General features: G+C 40.7%; 1 long non-coding RNA gene across 1 annotated transcript in view; it reads right to left on the reverse strand.

Annotated features, from left to right (window-relative positions):
• LOC113459224 (uncharacterized) overlaps nucleotides 1-19,112 on the reverse strand; it is a 310,290-nt gene that overhangs the window by 73,717 nt on the left and 217,461 nt on the right. The window contains exon 20 of the long non-coding RNA XR_012580874.1: nucleotides 15,106-15,211. This is a non-coding gene — a long non-coding RNA (uncharacterized LOC113459224). The remainder of the gene's footprint in view (nucleotides 1-15,105; nucleotides 15,212-19,112) is intronic.

The raw sequence follows: 19,112 nt of genomic DNA on the forward strand, positions 1-19,112 counted from the left end.
TAATACTGCCCTTCAAAAAAGATCCATTCAGTCTTCTCTGCTGAGCTGTCTCTGGACATCAGCAATGCGCAGACGAAGCTGGTGCCTGTTCTCTCTCAGTGCTGTGTTGAGCCCACTGACAAACCAACTGAGTCTAACCTCTACAAAATGTTATGTACCACCCCAATCAGAACCTGGAAGAGAAAGGAATGCCCTGGTAAAGGCTGAAGCACCCATGATTCCTACACTGCCATGGGAACCCTCTCTGGAGAGGCAATCAATCTGATTTGAAAGCACTATGTGTCAAAAGAGCACCAGCTAAAAAGACCAGAACTATTAGGAAATTATTTATTTTTGATATTTGTGAACAGTGGAGCCTCATCAAGGTCCTGGAGCTCCAAACTTTGCTAAGCACATACTCCTACAAACTCACACTGCTGCAATGTGATTACCAGCACAATGAGCCACCATGGGGAGTGGAAAACATAATAATCATTACACTATGAAATCAGAATCAAGGATTGTAAGATAAAGTGCCTGGAATTCAAAATCATCATCTGCAATAGAATATTTTCCCCAAGTTTTCTTGCAAGGTATCCTAATTTGGTAGGACACTTCAAAAAGCATATTTCAAAGTGGAAGGAGTGAGTGTTAATCCCTGCCGATAGCAGAATAGTAATTTTCACTGTGTAGGTGATGTGCCAGCAGCAAAAAGGCCTCTTAGAGACAGACTTTCAAGTTGCCTTCATATTTCACATGTAAATAAACTTTTTCTTCAAATGTTCAATACTGATTATTTTGTGAAAATTCTGGCTTAGTTGCCAGGTCATGAGAGCAGTCCAGATTTCCTCCTTTTCAAACAGGAATTTTAAGGATTTTGACATAAGAAAAAAATATTTCCGATAGGAAACTAAATGGTCATACAACTCTCACTCAGTCTGATAAAACCAGAAGACTATAAAATGTTTGAAAATATATAAAAGCACGTTTCCTTTTCACTTATTCCTATGATATCACTGGGTCCCAATTCTACAAGAGATTCTGCATTCTTATCCTTATTTATAAGGTTGTGTTTGCCTTGCTGCAATGTAAAGTGTAAAATGCTCCAAATTAGAATGGTAACATTCTAAAATAAAAGTAGTGATATAAATAATGAGAAATCAAACAGAAACAGTTTTTTCTCCTTCTGAATTTGTTTTGAGGTTCTATATTTTTCCAGTCCCAAATCTGCATTAAAACTACTAAAATCTTTAAAGTGTCCATAACTAAAAATTTGAAGGCTACTCAATTCAGTCATTTTGATCAAATATATTGTTTCAACAACTTTGGAACATTTCACTCCCACTTGATGACAGTTTCACACATCTTTTTATCTGTTTTTGAACCTAAAATAAAAAGATTTTGTACCAAACTATAAAATATATATCTGATACTTTCAAGAGCTTGAAACCATTTAAGTAAAATAATTTCTCAAAAATTAATCTACTCCCCAAAAATCCCACTAGCTTGGACAAACCACAGGAGCTGGGAAAGCTATAACAGATCACAGAGAGCAATTAAGACCCAGGTTAGATTCCCTAAAGCAATTTCTAAATAAACCTCCATGTGTTCAGTCTGGGCCCCTCCCTACAAGAAAGACACTGAGGGGCTGGAGAGAGTCCAAAAAGGAGCAATGGAGCTGGGGAGGGTCTGGAGCACAAGTCCTGTGAGGAGCACCTGAGCACTGTTTAGCCTGGAGAAAAGCAGGCTCAAAGAGAAACCAACCCATCCTAGCACTGATCACTTTTAAACTCTATCTACAGCTGGCATAGCATCAAAACATGAATAACTTCTCAAAACCACACAATTTGGAAGTTATGCTATATTCCAAAACTTAGTGCCTTCCCTCTTCTGATAATTGACATCCCTGTCATCACAGTCTTTGAATTTTTTGCTAACAGAAATAGATTTCTACTGAATAAAACAAGCAGACATTATTCTTCATAAATACAAACTAAATAACAAGCTTCTTGCCGTACTGGTCAGCCATGTGAAATTTACTATGAGGCCTCAAAAGTTTTGCAGAATGTGAAAAAAGTTATTTGAAAATGAGCTCCCTAAAGTAAACAGCCTATGCAAAACTTGGAGCAGAGTATAAAAGAAATATGCACATACACTTGTCTATTCTGTGTGATTAGTTTTCTTCAGACCAATGAGAGATATTCAGAAAAAACCCACAAAAATTATTCAGTGGTATTTTCTACCACTTTTGACCACTTTTAGTTACATGTAATTCAGAAACAGAAACAAATTTATGTTGGCCCCTTTACTCTTGCAATGGTGTTTCTCACCCTCTTTGTCTATGTTAAAATTACATCCAGGATTTTTTTTTTTCATAAAATGTGTTTCCTATTTGAATTGGAAAAGCCCATCTCCCCCAAGTATTTATGCTATTTAATCTGTGAACAAAGATTTAAATGTCTGAAAGTCTTCAAGAAAATCTATTACTTTACATTTAAAGGTTAGATTTTAAATGTTTCAGTATCTACCTCTTCTTTTGCATTTCTGTTGGAATTTCTGGATTTCTCTTGTAAGCCTGGTTAAACTACTTGCCTACTACATTTTAAGAAACTGGCTTTCTGATTAATAAAGTGCTGTTTCACCAGTCTTGCCCATTCAACCAATCTTCTCCTTACTTATACCCATCATTTCCTGTACTTATAACTCAAATAGTTTTGCCCTACAGTTTGAGTCTCAGAATCCTCTGACAAAGATGGCTGCTGTTTCCAATTGTGTCTAAATAAAATGAACTTAATTTGGATAGAAAAAACCCCCAAATTTTATAATTAGAATCTATCTCAGGATGAGTGGTGTGTGTTCTGGAAGCACTGGAAGACGGGGTTTGCTATGTGCACCCCAGCACCCCATCTCTCTTATCCTGGCTTTGCAGTGAGGCACCACAGAGGTAGTTTCAGCTCATCTGGGAGAAGCCAGAGCTGTAGCACTGGATTTGATCTTCCTTGGATGGCCCAGACCAGCATCAATTCCCTTCCTGATCCTTGCAACACCTCACTCAATAAGGGCAAGGCCTTATGAAGGTCTTGTTTCTAAAGGTGACAGTGCCTAACCTAACAACAGAGAGAAAACCCAGAGATAATGCAAGTCACTGCGCTCACTGCAGAGGCCACACAGGGAAAAGGGAGCAACCCCCTCACCTGCCACATCTACAGGTGCCCAAGGTACAGCTCATTTTGATTAGCCAATCCACACACAACTGAGAAAGCTGGACCATTATTGCTCTAATTATTCTGTTCCCTTTCTTTGCCTTTTCCTGCCTCCCTCACCCCTGGGCTCCTGAAAGAAAGGCTCCCAGGAGCTCCCATTCAAGTGGACTGAAAACAGTGTCAGTGGGGGCTGACTTCTGCAGCACGGGTTGCTGTCACCAGTGACCTATTCATCAGCACCAGCACCAGCCTGGCTTTGTCTTCTGCCCCCTAAACAAACTGATGGCAGACTCAGTTCTGCTGCAGAAATATTGTGAATTAAACAAAGCACAAAGGGAGCAGGCAGCAGGGTTGAAACATTTAGTGGAAATAGGGGAGCTGGTCAATAAAAGGGGATGGAGACTGGATCAAAAGGGGATGACTTACAATGGGACATGGGCTAAAAAGGGGTGTGCACCATCCTGCAGGTCAAAAATGACAAAACATTGTGGTCCCGAGGCTGTCACCTTCTGCACAGTAGGGAGGGATCTGGGAGCAAGGAGAAATGCAGAGCTAGCAGCTCAATATATAGGAAATGTACAAAGGAAAAAAAAAACATAAAGGGTCAAATTCTAGGGTGCTTGAAACAAGCTGAGACCACTGATCTCCATGAACAAAGCAGAATAAATGCTTAGAGGAGGTACTGGAAAGAAAGAGAAACAAAGGATGATAAGGGAGAGAGATTTTGGCTTAGGGGCTCATCTCAAACTTGGGACAGCTGGCTCCATTTCAAGACTCTGCCACGCGTTTGCTGTGGGACCAGTAAATTCAGTCCCTATCAGCGAAGAAATACTTAGGGAAAGGATATGACATGCATTTTATCTGTAGGGTACCCTGGGTTCAGCCATATTCATGTAAAAGTAAAATAGTTTGTTGAAATTGAAAGATGTAAAAAAATTCTGTATTTTTGAATTTTTCTATTTTGGAGGCATTTAAATGGATCACATTTACTCTTAAATAAGTTTTCAAAGCATTAAACTTCCATTCACACCTTTCTATCATTTGCTACCTTTGAGGTTCTGAATACAAATATCTGACTGGTGTCCAGTGAATACAGATATCTGAATGCTAGCCAGAGATTTTCCTCTTCATTCTTTTTCTGGTTTTCCTACTTTGCCTTCTGCTCTTGTGTCAGGTTCCAAAATGCCTTCTCTTCTGGAGAAGGTTAGATGAGATGAGAAAGATTAAAATTGTAATGCCTGTGGCTTTCCAAAAAATAAGTTAAAACATTAATGATATTTGAGAAAAGTAATTTCCTCAGTTTAAAGGGCTTTGGCACATTTTCAGTGAAAAGGAAGATTTTTTTCTTTCTTCCATTCTTCCTTTATATAATTTCACATAATTTAAATATATTTTCCTCCTTAATGTTTCACAGAATAAAGGAACTCCAGAAGAGTAAAACAGCTAGAGAAAACAGAATTTCTTTGGATATTGAAAGACCCATGTGGGTTTCAGTTATGCTTTTTATCCCCTTGGAAATCTGAAATAAAGCCCTGGTGCCATACACACATCATGAGAAAATGCATCTGTTTAAACACTGGTCTATGTGACCAACCTTGATAATCATAACAGATCCTGTAAATTCTTATGGAATTCCTATTCCAATGGATTCCTATATCCATTGTTGGGGTTACTGCAGCCAGAGTGAACACATCTTGGCTGCCTTGAAGTAGTAAAATACTTCACTTGGTAAAAATCAAGAGATGTGGGTTCTTAAGACATGTACTACCTAATAGATGTCCTGGATAATATGGAAAATCTGCCTGTGTCCTTAACATCTGTGCATGGATGGCGCAAAATTCCCTGCCCCATGGATGAGCTGATATTTGTCAGACAGAGCTGCCTAAGGCTGCCTAGAAAATGCCTGAGCTGCCCAATCATCAGCTGCTCCTCACCATGGTAGCTCCACAAAAACCAGTTCCCAGATCTGTCCTCGGAGTTTAAACACTGGCCACCTGGCTGACAGTCTCACAAGTAATGAAATAATTCAAACAGGTCAAGTTACCAACTCAGAAACAGTGAGGGGTTTTTTGCTTCAAGCCATGGAGAAGAAAATTTCCAGTCTTCGTTCAGAATTGGCCATCATTATTAAATGCACACATGGATGGGCTTTTTGGCCATGATATAAATGACTTAAAGCTGTGATTCAAATAGGTCTATAAAGTGCTTCTATGATATTCCTCTCCCTTCTTTTTTCTTTCTTTCTTTTTTTTTTGAAAATGTCTCTGCTCCACTGTTCTTTGTAGAGATAAGCCCTTGAAAATCACCCTTCTTAAAGTGTAAACTTGGCGACTGTACATTATAGTAAAACATTTGATTTGTTATAGGCTAGAAAAATAGAGAAGTTGAAACCTCTTCATGGTGTATTAAAGGTCACACAATTATAATAAAATCTTGCTCCAGCAGCTCCAGTCACAGACAAAACCAGTCTCAAATTTCCAGCGAACAATGAAGTCCCCACAGAGTTTCAGCTTCCCTGGGAAATCAGGGTAGCTCAGGCTGTGTTGATTTTAAGAGTGTCCTGAATGCCCATCATAAAAAAACTTGTTACTCAACACAGTCACAGCTCTTTCAGGGTCCCCTGATTGAAAAAACCTTTTTCTTTGGGCAATGGCACTTTTTTGGTTCCAGGAACCCAAAGAGCAGCAAGCTCTACTCTGTTCGGTTGAAACACCACGAGCTTGAATGTAATTTCCTAGCATGCCACATTTCAAAATAAAATAATAGTAATACAAAGCACAGAACGACACCCTCACAATACAAGCTAATCTTCCTGCTTCCCATCAAGCGAAACATATTGACAACTGACAATAGGCAATTAATAGATTAATGAGTATAGCTCTTATCTGTCTACATTATGAGTTTCTCTGGTTGTAACAGGATGAACACAACACGGGCCTGCGCTAGCAGGAGTGCTGTCCCAGTAGGAATGAGATCATTGCAGCAAGATATGAATGCAGTATTTTGATTACCAGGTGTCACTCAATGGAACAGAACCACCACACTCACACTTTATTCTATACATTTTAAAATTATTCAAGGGCAAAGAACAGAATATAATTTGCTAGAGAGAGAATTAGAGGGAAAGGTTTTACAGAAGCAGGAGAGATTACTTTTTGATCCAGGGTTAAGACCACTGCCTCTGGCACACACAGAATCCATCAAGATAGGTGGTGGAATGTAAAAAAAAACCCTTTTCACCTAAAACTGAGACTAAACTCAGTGATGTCTGCAATGCTGAATAATAACATAAACTTTTAAATTCCTTTGATAACCCAAATAAAATAATAAAGCACAGAAACTAGTTTTTTGATGGTTCTAACCTGAAAAAATGGGGCTGTTTCCGGCAGTGATGAGTTCACTCACACCATGGATAAATTGATAAATTTGATCTGCAGAAGCACAGAGGTGCTCTGGAAGATGCTGTACTTCACAAGAAACCTGCAGAAAAGCAGATTTTCCTGCTTTTACCGAAGGACCTGGGTAGGAAAGCGAACAAGGTATGAATCTGGGGAGCCAGAGAACCATTACCTCAGTTGCATTGACATTTTCTGCCTGGAACTTGGCAGTTATGTATCTCCCCAGCTTTGTGCTTACTTATTCCCATTTCCACCACAGAAGGAAGCCAGATTTACTTCTCTCGTGCCCAGAGCCAAGTTCTGCCTGCTCTTCCTCGCATGTGTAATCTAAGTTTTCTCGAGGGGTCCATTTGTACAGATAAAGTGAATTTGCCCTTGATAGCACTGTGAAGTTTCAAAGCAAATATTGTGATGATTTTTGTGGGTTGGCAAACACAATCTGCAATTTGCTGTGTGGAAATTGCTGTCCTGCTCCAGAATTATGCAGCTTTCATAATGACTGACGGCATGAGGCAAACACAGCAGGACTGTTGCACGTTGATCATTCTCTACAATTTTGCTCACAGGCTGTTTATTTGGTTTCTTTCAGAGCCCAGGGCAGCCAAAAGAAAAACACCAGTGGAGTGAACTTTGGATCAAGCTTGGTGTTATTCCATTGCAAGACACCAGACAATAGGAAACGAGAGGTTTATTCTGATTTGAACAGGGTCTCTGTTTGGAAACAAAGCTGCAGTCCCAATGATGACAGTCCCCTGGGTATGTGGCTGAGCAGGTTCAAGGTACTGCTGTCCCAGCTACTCACCCCCAGCCCTTGCAGAGCAGCCCCTGGCTTTGCCTCCCCACATCAGGGCTCAGCATCAGAGGTCCCTGCTTGGCTGCTGGTCAGTAATCCCAGCAGCAGAGCAGGGGAAGAGCTGCAGGCAGGGCCATTCAAGCCACTAAAGCAAAAATCACCACAAGGCATTTCAAACCTTCTTTACATGTAGACCTCTGCTGTTTTAAACTACTGTCATGGGAAGGAGTTCAAAAGCTACTTCTGCATGTGTCTGTTTGGATGACAAAAAAGAGCTATATTTCCCAGAGAAATATGGAATAGTTATATACTGCATTGAAGAGGGAATTCAGTTTGCGTCTCATTTTTAAGAGCTAATATTCTTTTATCTGATCAAATGGTAAACAGCATTGCTAAATCAAGTTTTGATGGCATATGTATTTGCAAACAAAACTTTATATTCAACCTTTTCTAAGATGATCCCACAAATCTGTGTTGATATCCTCTGTGGTCACATTTTTTAAGAGCTTGAAAAATAGAACAGCCTCCCATGCACTGCTTTAAACCATGTACACGCACTTCTACATTTCCTAATTGAATGGAACCTTCTAGGCATGCAGTGAAAAGCAGCTCTGGAAAATCAGGGTAGAGAGGGACAGAATGTTTTCCAAATGCTGATTTAATTCTGTACTTGGGTATTCTATTCCACAGGAAAACAAACTATAACTCCCCCACTGAGAACTGCAATGTGTCATTCAAACACATCCCTCATGCTTCAGGGATGACATTTTCATGGATGCCTCCCAGAGCACCCTGCTGAAGCTCCTGGGCCCTCTGAAAGGAAATGTACACACAGGATGGCACAAAAGCTGTGAGATACCACCCCTCTCTTAAACACACTCCTTCCACAGGCACTGCCTCCCATCCTTTGGGCTGGATGCCTCAGGACCAGCCTGGTATCTCAGCCTTGTCACCTTGCTTTGTCATTCCTCTTCCAGGGTTTGAGGAGCCCTGGAATGCTGGAAGGCACAAAACCACCTGAACTATCCCCTGGCAAAACCAAGTCACGAGTGTTTGACACGGCTTGGTACATTTGCTCCTCATCTTAGGGGATGAGAAGGCCCAGGTGTTTCCCCCCAGCATTTCTGGAAAAACTTCAGTTTTATGGATCAATCTGGGAGCTATATTTTGTGGTTTCTGGGGAGAACTGCTGACAGAAATATCAAGAAACATCCCCATCCTGCATTACTGAGAGATGCTTTGAGATTGGAGGGTAGGAAACCAGTTTGAGCAGAGTGGTTGTGACTCATTCGTTCTTTGATGCCGTGAAATGATGCTAAAGAGGTCACTGAGGAACTTTGCTGCCTAGGGAGAAAAAACTGGCACAGAGAAGAGCAGCCTTTGGTCACAAAAAGTCACTTCAGTTCTAGAGGCAGGTGATGCCTACTTGCAAGATTTTCCATATAGAGAACTAAAAACCTAAATAAATAAATTCTCCTCAGCCTGTGTTTGAATGTGTGGACCAAAGCTGCTTTAATAGGGAGCAAGGGAAAGAAAAACAATGGTCAAGAGCCAACACTGCTGACTGCTAATGGACAACAGCTTCTCTTGACATAAAATGGTGCTGCTCTTCCGAGGTCAGGGGAAGCAGCAATGTTTTATCTTAGCTAAAGGATACCAGGACACAACTGTTTCTCACTTTTATACTGCAATTAATACTTTAACATACTTAAACGTTTTCCTGTGAAGGAGTTAATGAAGCCATGCTCAGATCTTTTGGCACATTTACAGCCCATTATTTAAGATATAGGAAAAAGTAAGGTCCTTTAAGAAATGAAGCAACCAGAGCCATTAACCAAAACAAAGAGATCACAGGACGTGTTAAGCAGCAATTGAACCAAAGGCTACCTTCCAAGCTGGCATTGCAAGGCTGAAACAGGCAGGACAGACACACTTAGAGTGGGGGGAAAACAAACCCAAAAATTACAGACAGGTGTAGACAGGAATGTTGGCTCAGGGATGCTTAAGTTCTGATCACAAATACATTAACCATAGAATCTTTCCTATGCTCAGGAAAGGCAATGGAATCATGTTTGTTCTTTACAAATAAACAGGATTACAATGTGGGTAGAACCAAATTTGGTATTAATTCCTTCCTTTCACTATTGATCCCTGCTGCTTTCCCCAGCCTGGAAAAACGACTGGTGATTTGGCTCAAAAGGACAGCACAACACAAAAGAAGTAGAAGCCGTTTGAAGACAGCACATTCTCCTCTCTCCCCATCAAAGCACAGCTCTGTTCTCCCAATCCCTTTGGCCCTCTATCTTGGTCTGTAAAACAGAAATAACTTGGCAGAAGAGAGTGAGAGTCACAGATCATGAGCCCGCTCAGTGAACTCTGGGAGAAGGAGCTCCCCTTCTGCCCTTCAGCATTTTCGTGTTTGCAGCACCTCCCTTGTGGTAGGAGCTACCTACATGGGGAATATCTGGTTTAGTTCTATGCACAGAAGCTACTTCCACTCAAAATATTTGTGGAAAACCACCAGTTTCAGATGTGTGGCTGAGAAACCTCAAATAAAACAGAGGAGGTTTATAAAGCTCTTTACAAATATCAGACTTTGTGACATAACATCAGCTGTGAATGTAAAACAACATAGGGATGTGTTTTCCTGCAACAACAAAAACCTAAAGATCAAATACCTTTTCCTTCAGATTCCCTATGCTGATTTCTGAGAATCTAATGAAACACAAAGTATGTTTGCAAAGTAGAACGTTTGCATATGCTTCATTAATTAGTTTGGCAAGGCCTCCACCACCAAAGGTGCGTGTATTTTTACACAGGCTTCAGCAATCTGCCTTGGAGCTTTCAATATTCATGTTTCTGCACTATTTGTGCTCTCTATCACTTCATTATATTTATATATGTGTATATATATATTTAACAGATCTTGGAATTATTTGTCATTCTGCTAGGATTTCTAAAAATATCCTTTCAGAAAAACTTCCATTGAACTTGACTGGAATAGGAAAGGTGGTGCACACTTTTCCTTTTCTTGGAGCTCCTCAGTCTTACAGCAATGCTGTCCGTGTAATCTTGGCATCACTTTTCAAACTAAGCTCATGAGCTGAATTTTCAGTAGAACTGACTGCGAATTTTCAGATGGAACAACTCCTCATTGGAATACAACAGCTTGTTCAAGCAGAATGTTTTGGGCTTTGACAACCTCCCAGCTCAGAACAGATGGGGATGTCTTATAAAACTGCTCCTGGGGCTCCTAAATCAACATTCTTTGGCAAGGGGGTGATGGACTTCCTAAGTTTACTGTGACACTGAGGAGCTGCTTTCTCCCACTTTGAACAGAAACAGGAATAAGAAACAGTGGTTTTTCTGAAGTCAGTGAATTTCCTTTCCATCTCCAATTCCAATTTTTTCATCTCACCCTACACCCAAACATCCCAAAAAAGGTCTTCTGGCAACACAGAAATGTTAAATACCACCTTCTCTGGCCTGGTTACTGACAGTAGTAAGGGGGCTACAAGGAGGAGATGGGAAGCACTGAGAAATGTGATGCAGCAGCAGGCTCTAGAGCCTTCACACAGATTTACCTGACTGCTGAAGCACTGGATGGCTTGAGAGCTTTTTCCACCTAGGTCCAGCCCAGCTTTCACTTTGTTTTTTATTGCAGGAAAAAGCTATCCAATGCCAGTCACTTGTGGCAATACTTAGCTCACAAGAATGCTCTAGAACATCCAAAAGTAATAGATGCAAAACCCCACATAAATTACTGTAATGCATTAAACTCCCAAAACAAAGGGCACATCTTCATACAGAACCTGTCCTGTTTCTCCACAGATAATGATTCAACATGCTGAAAAATCTTCCTACACCTTAGAAAAATATGAACGAATGGGGAATATAAAGGAAGGGAAATGCAAAACATAAGAGGGAACTGCCTCCCTTTTTTTTTTTTTTAACACAATTATTTTCACCTTCTCACAAACATAAGTGTACATTCATGTACCTGTGTGTGGCCCTTCAGCCCCTAGAAATCATCGAAAATTCATTGTTTCTGAATTTAGGAGCAACTTGCTCAAGGGTTATGTGCTCCCTCTAAGAGCTCCACACCCATTCAGAGGCAGGGGCTGGACCACAAGCTAGAACATAAGAGGGTCTACACCTCATAAAATGCACTGCACCTCCTGAAAACCTGGCAGCCCTTGGCCTCAATCCTGCCTGCTGTGCACTGTGTGCAGCCATTAAATAGAGCCCCCAGCATTTTACTGAGCTTGGACAGTCACACTGGAAAGGATAACAGGATCAATGTGGGAGATGAGGGTAAAGACCAAACACTCTGGAGATGTCCTGGCAAAGATGAGTAAACAACAGCCCTCCACAGAGAAGGGGGATAGAAGACTTAAATCACACTGAAATTTACCAAAGCTTAAGGCTGCTTGCAATAATGGCCAGGGGTGAACGATTAATTTCAAACCAGGCCAAATTGAGGAAAAGAACCTTGATGCACGCACCAATTTTGTTTCTCAAAGTCAAGAATTGCCTAATCAATAGCAGTGCTAAAAGGAGATGGGCACTCTCAGGGGTACCATTACAAAGAATTGCACTGGATTTTAGCCACCTGGCTCCCAATTGCTTTAATAGCCATCACATGGCTAAAACCCAGGCTGAAGCTTTAAAAGTTTACCCCTTGGTCTTCCTGAGCATCTACTGCTGTCGGGTGGCAAATGCAGAGCAGCAGGAGTGACTGCAGGGTTTACTCCTGCATTGACCAGGGCTAGAACATGGCCAAGAATTTGCACTGCTGCTGCTGTTTCAAGTGTCACTTACTAGATAAGGAAAGGCAAAGCAGGAGAGGGCAAAAGGGGTGAGTGAAAGTGAAAGGAAGTGTACTTAATCCTTCCAGTGTTGATGTGTTGATAGCAGCCTGCACCAGGTGCTCGCATCACTGGCCTAATCCAATCAGCCCCCTCTTCCATTAGCTAAAAATAAACTGGCACTTTTAAGGTAATGCTCTGACTGCTCCCCCACTCCAAACTGTGCTCCAAATCTTAATGGAAAACCTTCAAGGAGTTGAAGGTTTTAAATCAAATAAAGAAGCAGACACAAGGAGAAAAATCCAATCAGAGCAGAAAGGTTTGGATTAGCCAGGAACTGTTTTTCTCCAATTGCCACCAGCACTGAACTTCACAGGAGCAGTAGCTGGAAAGACAGAAGGAGGCAGACAAAAGAGAAGAGGAAGGAGGGGTTTCTCTCATGCTCCTATTAGACAATTTTACAGAAGGAAAGGTGGTGTCATGTCAACAACATCAGAGCTTGGCTTGGTTCCTGAGCCTGCTCATGGTCACCTATGGGATGGTGAGCACCCTAACTCCTTCCTCAGACATCTCCAGAGCCTTCCAGGGAAGAGGAGGGAAATTGGCATTGGCAGTAGCCCCCTCTCAAGAGGTCACCTTACGGTGGGGCTCTCATAAAGCATAGAAATAACCAGCAAGATCCACCATCTTTTGAAAGTAAGTGGGGTAATACTCAGTGCATCACAACCTGAGGTGGAAGGGACCTTAAAGGTCACTGGACCAGGTTACTCAGAGTCCTGTGCAACCTTGGTCACCTCCAGGGATGGGACATCCACAACTTCTCTGGGCAAATTGTTCCAGTGCTCCACTGCTTCCATAGTAAAGAATTTCTTCCTAATATCTAACCTAGACCTACTCTCCTCCAGTTTGAAGCCATTCCCCCTTGTCCTATCACTCCCTATCACTGGGAAAAATCCCTTCTCATCCTTCTTGTAAGCACCTATTTAAGTACTGGAAGGATGCTATAAGCTCTCCCCAAATATTGTCATGAAGAACAACAAATCAAAATGTTTCCACGTTGAAGTTGTTGGGCAAAGGGAATAGAGAAAATAAGTAAATGAAGGAATATAAAAACAAAACAAATTAACTGAAAATACCCTCAAAAACTGAATTTGTAACTTAGGATGAGTAAAAAAAAATTAAAAAATAGGATTTTTGTACTATCAACACTCCTGCTACCCATTTAGATGACTGAACATCTAAAGTTTAGAAGGCTAATGGTTAGATACTGGTTAGGAGAGAAGAAAGGGAATGACAAAAGATTTCCCAAAATACTAGACAACTTTTACAGGCACCCAAAAACTAGGAATTTTATACATACATACATATATATATATATACATACACATATATATGAGTTTGAATATATTTCATAGTATGGTGCCTTTTCATTGACACCTATATAAATTATATGTATTTTAGAATAATTATTTTGAAAAAAAATACCCAAACGAAACATAATGTCCTGAGCCAATGCAAAAACTACAAGAAATCAAGAGCACTGAGATTTCTATGGAAATAAAGAACAGAAATCTGATAGGGTGCTATTACTTGCAGGTCTGATCCAGAACCCATTAATATGATAAGCTTTGATAAGAATCCTACTCCAAGAGCAGGGTGAGGAGCCCAAGAGCATTGGTCAGTGCTACTGTTATGCTGGCTTTTGTAATATCTCTCTTCATATATGTTAGAGCCAAACCACATCAGTTCCCCTTAGCTGAGCTGGATTGACACTTTGGAAATCCTAGTGCACAGGAAATGTTTAAATCCTCACCATTTGAGGGGTAAGAGCACCATAGAGCTCAGCCACTGGCTAAATGTGGCTCAAGAAAGGTAGTAGAGCTGGCAGGAAAAGAAGGAACAATGGGTTTCAACAATCAAATGAAAAGATAAATGAAACAGAAAAAAAGGTATAGCAAGGAAGGGAGGATGTGAAAGACTATGGGAAACTGGAGAGGGTGGGAACTAAATTAATCAAAACCAAGAAAGAATTGGGGAAATGGAGACATGAGGAACACAGGAGAGCACTTGAACTCACAAAGTAAAAAGCAAGGGGTGTGTTGGAGGCAAGAGAAGGAAATAGTGAGGCAATGAGAGACAGAAAGAAAAGGAAGGGAAAAGGTGTGAAAAGCTGAAAATGGCAAGATGTAGGAGAGAAAATGGGAGAGAGGAAAAGGGAGGGAAAGAGAAGGAATTGTACAGGCAAAGGACCAGAAAGAGGAGAACAATCCTAGGGAGCCTGCTGTGGTGGGTCGCAGAGGAGTTCACAAGCCCATGCACTCCAACTATTTCTTTTTGATTCTGTGTCATTGTCAGGCTTCAGACTGCAGCTGCAAATTGTTTGTCTGGCAGTTCTGGTAGGTTTGATTCAATAACTCCTGTAAGAGGGCAGGCAGGATATCAATGCTGCTTTATTGCCTTTTTCTCTGCCTACAATAGCAATCCTCCAGTTATACAGAATTATAAAGTGCCATCACTGGGGGTTGTATCTCAGCATAGTCACATCTCATCTTCCTGGGCTATAATAAGCTGGGAAAGGTAGAAGTCTGAAACTACATGAGCTTTGTGAAAGGATTAACATTGAGGCCTAAAGATTGGCACTGAGCAAACAGAACCTCACCTCCCAAGGACCACAAGGGGAGCTGGGGACCTGCTGCTGTATCAGCTCCATCAACATTCACTTGGTAACCTGGGTCAAGCCTCACTCCAGCCACTAGTGGACAAAGCATTGACACTCCAGAAAGTTGAAACCACAGCTGGGGAACAGATTAAATAACGTGTGGTCCTGGCAGTTGGGTAACTTTTCATGCCTCTCTCCACATCCTTCAGATACGAGCTCTTTGAAAACAACCACGCAGCGACATTTGACATCAAATTGGACTTACTGATGTGGACCATTTTTCCTCCTGGAAGTTCATTCCTTCAGGCTGTGGGGAGTGTAACTCTGCAGTCCGACACAGAGAAATTTCTCCAGCCTTGAGTTTTCATGACCTGTCAATAAAAAGAGGCTTTCAGTTACACAATGTCATCACATAGTACCTTTTACAAACACTAAATTCAGTTTAAAATGTCACAGCAAAACAGGAAAACCTTCACACAGAAAACTGCCTGTGAGGCATTTTATTTGTGTGTCTTATAAAAAAAAAAATCAGAAAAATTCCTGACACATTGTTCTGGCTAAAGTCACCCAAATCAGAACACAACTTCTCATTCAGACTTGGTCATTACAAATATTGGGAGTACCTGAAAAGAAAGAGACCAATTTAATCTGCTTAAACTTTGCCTCTCATATACACACATACAGAAATCCCTGTTTCATGGTAAAAATAGTAGATGGATGTCTTTAAAACTGGGTCTAGAAATCATTGTGATTTTACATTGCAGTTTATTCCGTATATTTCCATCCTTTTGAGTCACACTGTTCAGCCTCCTACTTATTCTTAATAGATTAATTTGCAGTTGCTCCCTCGACATTTCAGCCTTTCATGGTGGAGAGCAATTCCTCTCATTTCATTCATCAAGGCTCCATATAATAATGAAAGTTCCCATAGGTCACTCCTGCCATGCCTTATTTCCTTAACCCCTTTAGCCTTCCACCCTGATAAGCGTTCTTAAACCTACAGCTGTCCGCGTTAAGGCAAAAATAAAATTTCTCCTGCAAGTGATGCTGTTCCACATCAGTTTCATAGAAAATGTGACTATAGCCATGTGATTTCAATTCTCCAACTCCTTTACACTGTCATAATGTCTTATTTGTTTTTTCCAAGCAGTTATACACACAAAACTGCTGAGATTCTTCTCTAATAACCCCAGGTCTCTTTTTTCCTTGGTACACTGGGTAATAAGAATTCTGCTGTGGTTCACTAGCTCTAGACCTACTGTTATAGCCACTAAAAGATCCAAATCATCCTCATCTGGGTGAGAATTGCTTCTTTGCTTGTTTGCTTAATCTTTGCATTAGGCAGAATAATCAATGACTGCTATTTCAGTTGTTATAATATTACAGACTGGAACTGATAGGCAAGATTGTGAGCTGCCATACATTGGCAAGTCCCCAGTATCACTTCCCTGGTCCAGCTTCACACACTAAATAGATGCTTCAAAAAACCTGGAGGGCACACCACCAGTTTGAATTTTCCAGTTGCTCCTTATGACCACTGTCTGTTTTCCAAGCTGTGGCCCTGCTCTGTGATTTTACATGGATGTAGGGGAAAGTCATGACACAGCCTTTGCAGGCTAACAAGCAGGCTCTGGGTGCAAGTGAGGAAGTAGCTGGAAGTGTCCAAAAGTAGCCCTGTCCTCCCAAGAAATCCACATTAAACCAATGAACCACGGTGTTATTTAAAGAATGATTTTACACTGCATCATATTCCAAGTTGTCTCTTCTGCTGCGCAATCTGTCCTTTCCACAGGAGACAAAATATTTCTGACCAGCAACGTGGTGCTAAATAAAACAGCTGCCATTCCCACACACATATTTGTGCATCTTTATGGGGAGGAGACAACAGTCAGCTCAAAGCAATTCAGTGCTGATTGGGTTGGGGATAATTTTCTGGCAACTAAGAGTGGGATTGAGACCACAAGATCATTTCAAATAACTGCAGAGGAGTAACAGGATAGCAACACCTTCCAGTCTCTAGAGACCTGGAATTGATTCGAACTGGTCTACCACTTAAGTGGAGAAAAGCTATTATCCCATCACTAATCTCTTGAGCCATTCAGTCCAACTTGAAGCAATTTTTTCTTCAATAAGCTATTTTACATATTTCACTTAGTCCCCAATCTATGGGAGAAGCTTATCACATGATTTGTTTAAAAAGATAAATACCTCTCCCCTTGGCATTTCTGTTTATTCTGGGGTTTGTTGCTAACATGACAGAACTATTAAACATGTTCCTCCTCTTCTCTCCTTATGGAGCCCTGCTTTTCTTCCTACCATTCCCAAAATAAGACAACTTCTTGTTAGTTTTTGGAAGAAGACCCAGCCTAGAAGCATTTGTTCTGATTTTTCTTCCACACAAATGTAAATTTACTGCCCACAACCATCATAGCAGCCAGCAGTACAATGCTGATACCTACTCCGTACTCAAGAAGGGTAAAATCCAGGATCTGTAGTGCAAAACCAGAGGATTGCTAAAGATGCATTTTGCAGAAGGAGTCTTAATTTTTTTTGGTGCATTCATGGGCAAAAGGATGCAGTTCCCACAAGTAAGCAAAGATGCTGTAATTATTAAGAATGTCTTAAAAATTAGGTCTTTGGTGCCTGAAATCAGGGAGGCCATAGCTGCAGTTTTGCAGTAGGGCCACACTGGCCCAGCAGGGGAATTCTTTGTGATGAGAAATCAAACACACATTCACATCCAAACCTCTCAGTTTCTCCCACTGTTTTCCCTCTATTTTGTGCACTCAGAGGAGCCTGTTTTGTCAACTCCACGCTTTCCCTTCGTTAAGTATTTCCTCTGTAGTTTCTCCCAGCACCAAATTTACTCAGCCCTCCTCCATCACTCCCAGAATTAGAACTGGTGCCTTTGAAAAACCTGGGCTTCCTTCATTTCCAGGCAGTTCCTTTCAGCTCCCGCTCACCCCGCAGGTTACACTGCTGGAGCAGCACTGCTTTGATACTGCTCCTCTGGCAGCAATTAGAATCAAATCAGCACCAGGCTGTTTATAAAAAGGGATGTTGCTGTAATGACACTATCAATTCTTCCAAACATTGTAGCTATTTATCAAGTGATTAAAGTGGAGTAACTTACTCCAGGTTTACTAGCCTATTTTCCATTGGAACTTAAAAGGTTTTACTGCCTCAAGTATGCCACTTGGACTGCTAATAATTTCAATTTTATTACATTATCATATTTTTTAGATTTATTTCTAGGTTTTGCATAAGATTCAAATTGTTACCCAGTTTATAAAATAATGTGAATTTATCTTGGTCAAAAATCACATTAAGATAATTACCTTGCCCTTTTGGCAGATAATTTTGTTTGTAATATATTGAAAATGCTTATTTTTTTGTCTTCCTAGCGCCTCATTCTTGCAGAAGAGGCTATTTTTTTTCCTGAAACAACTCCATCTCCCTCTCACTGTAAGGAGCTGTCAGGTCTCCTCCCTTTTTCCCCTCTCCATTGGGGAGAAACAGAACAAAAGGTGCCTGCTCCTGTCTCCCACCTCCCCAAAGCAGCAGGATGCAGACTCTGCTGTATCTGCCAAATTAAAAACTATTTAGTCGGACACTAAATACTTGCTAAAACTCCCAAATGATCAGAAAGATGCTACTTGTCCAGTATCAGAAGAAAGTTGGAGCAACTAAGGATGGATTAAGCAAATCACACCTGACCCTCTGGCCTGGGTCTCTGACCCTGGAATGTCTGAAAAGAGACCCATGATCTCCATCGTCAGCACTTTGATTCATTGAAATTAGATTTTTTCAATTTAGAGGACATTTTAATATTTTAAAAGCACAAATTCACAATTAGATGAAACATATACAAATGTTGGGTTAGGTTTGGAATTTTGGTTTGGGGTTTTTTTTCTGGGGGGTGGGGTTGGGGATTTTTGTGAAAAATATTCACAATACCACTTATTTAGGAGAAAAAAAATCAACTTCAGGAAATACTAAATGTCAAATTTATTTAGAATGCGTGGGGTTTCCTTTGTACCTATACAGCATTACTATAAAATAAGAGTTTATACTGACATGTTTTAAGTTGATATAATAACTAGTAAAATAAAATAGCTCCTTTTACTTTATTAAGGACATATGCTGTAGTACTGATGGAAACAGCTCTTTTACAAAATCAAATAAGCGGCATTCTGATGTAGAAATAGGATAGCAATATCCTGAGTGCTGAATAAGTTAAAGGAGGATTTTTCAACACTTCTAACATACTTT

The sequence above is a fragment of the Zonotrichia albicollis genome, chromosome 6 (assembly GCF_047830755.1).
Source record: "Zonotrichia albicollis isolate bZonAlb1 chromosome 6, bZonAlb1.hap1, whole genome shotgun sequence".
NCBI classification, from domain to species: domain Eukaryota; kingdom Metazoa; phylum Chordata; class Aves; order Passeriformes; family Passerellidae; genus Zonotrichia; species Zonotrichia albicollis.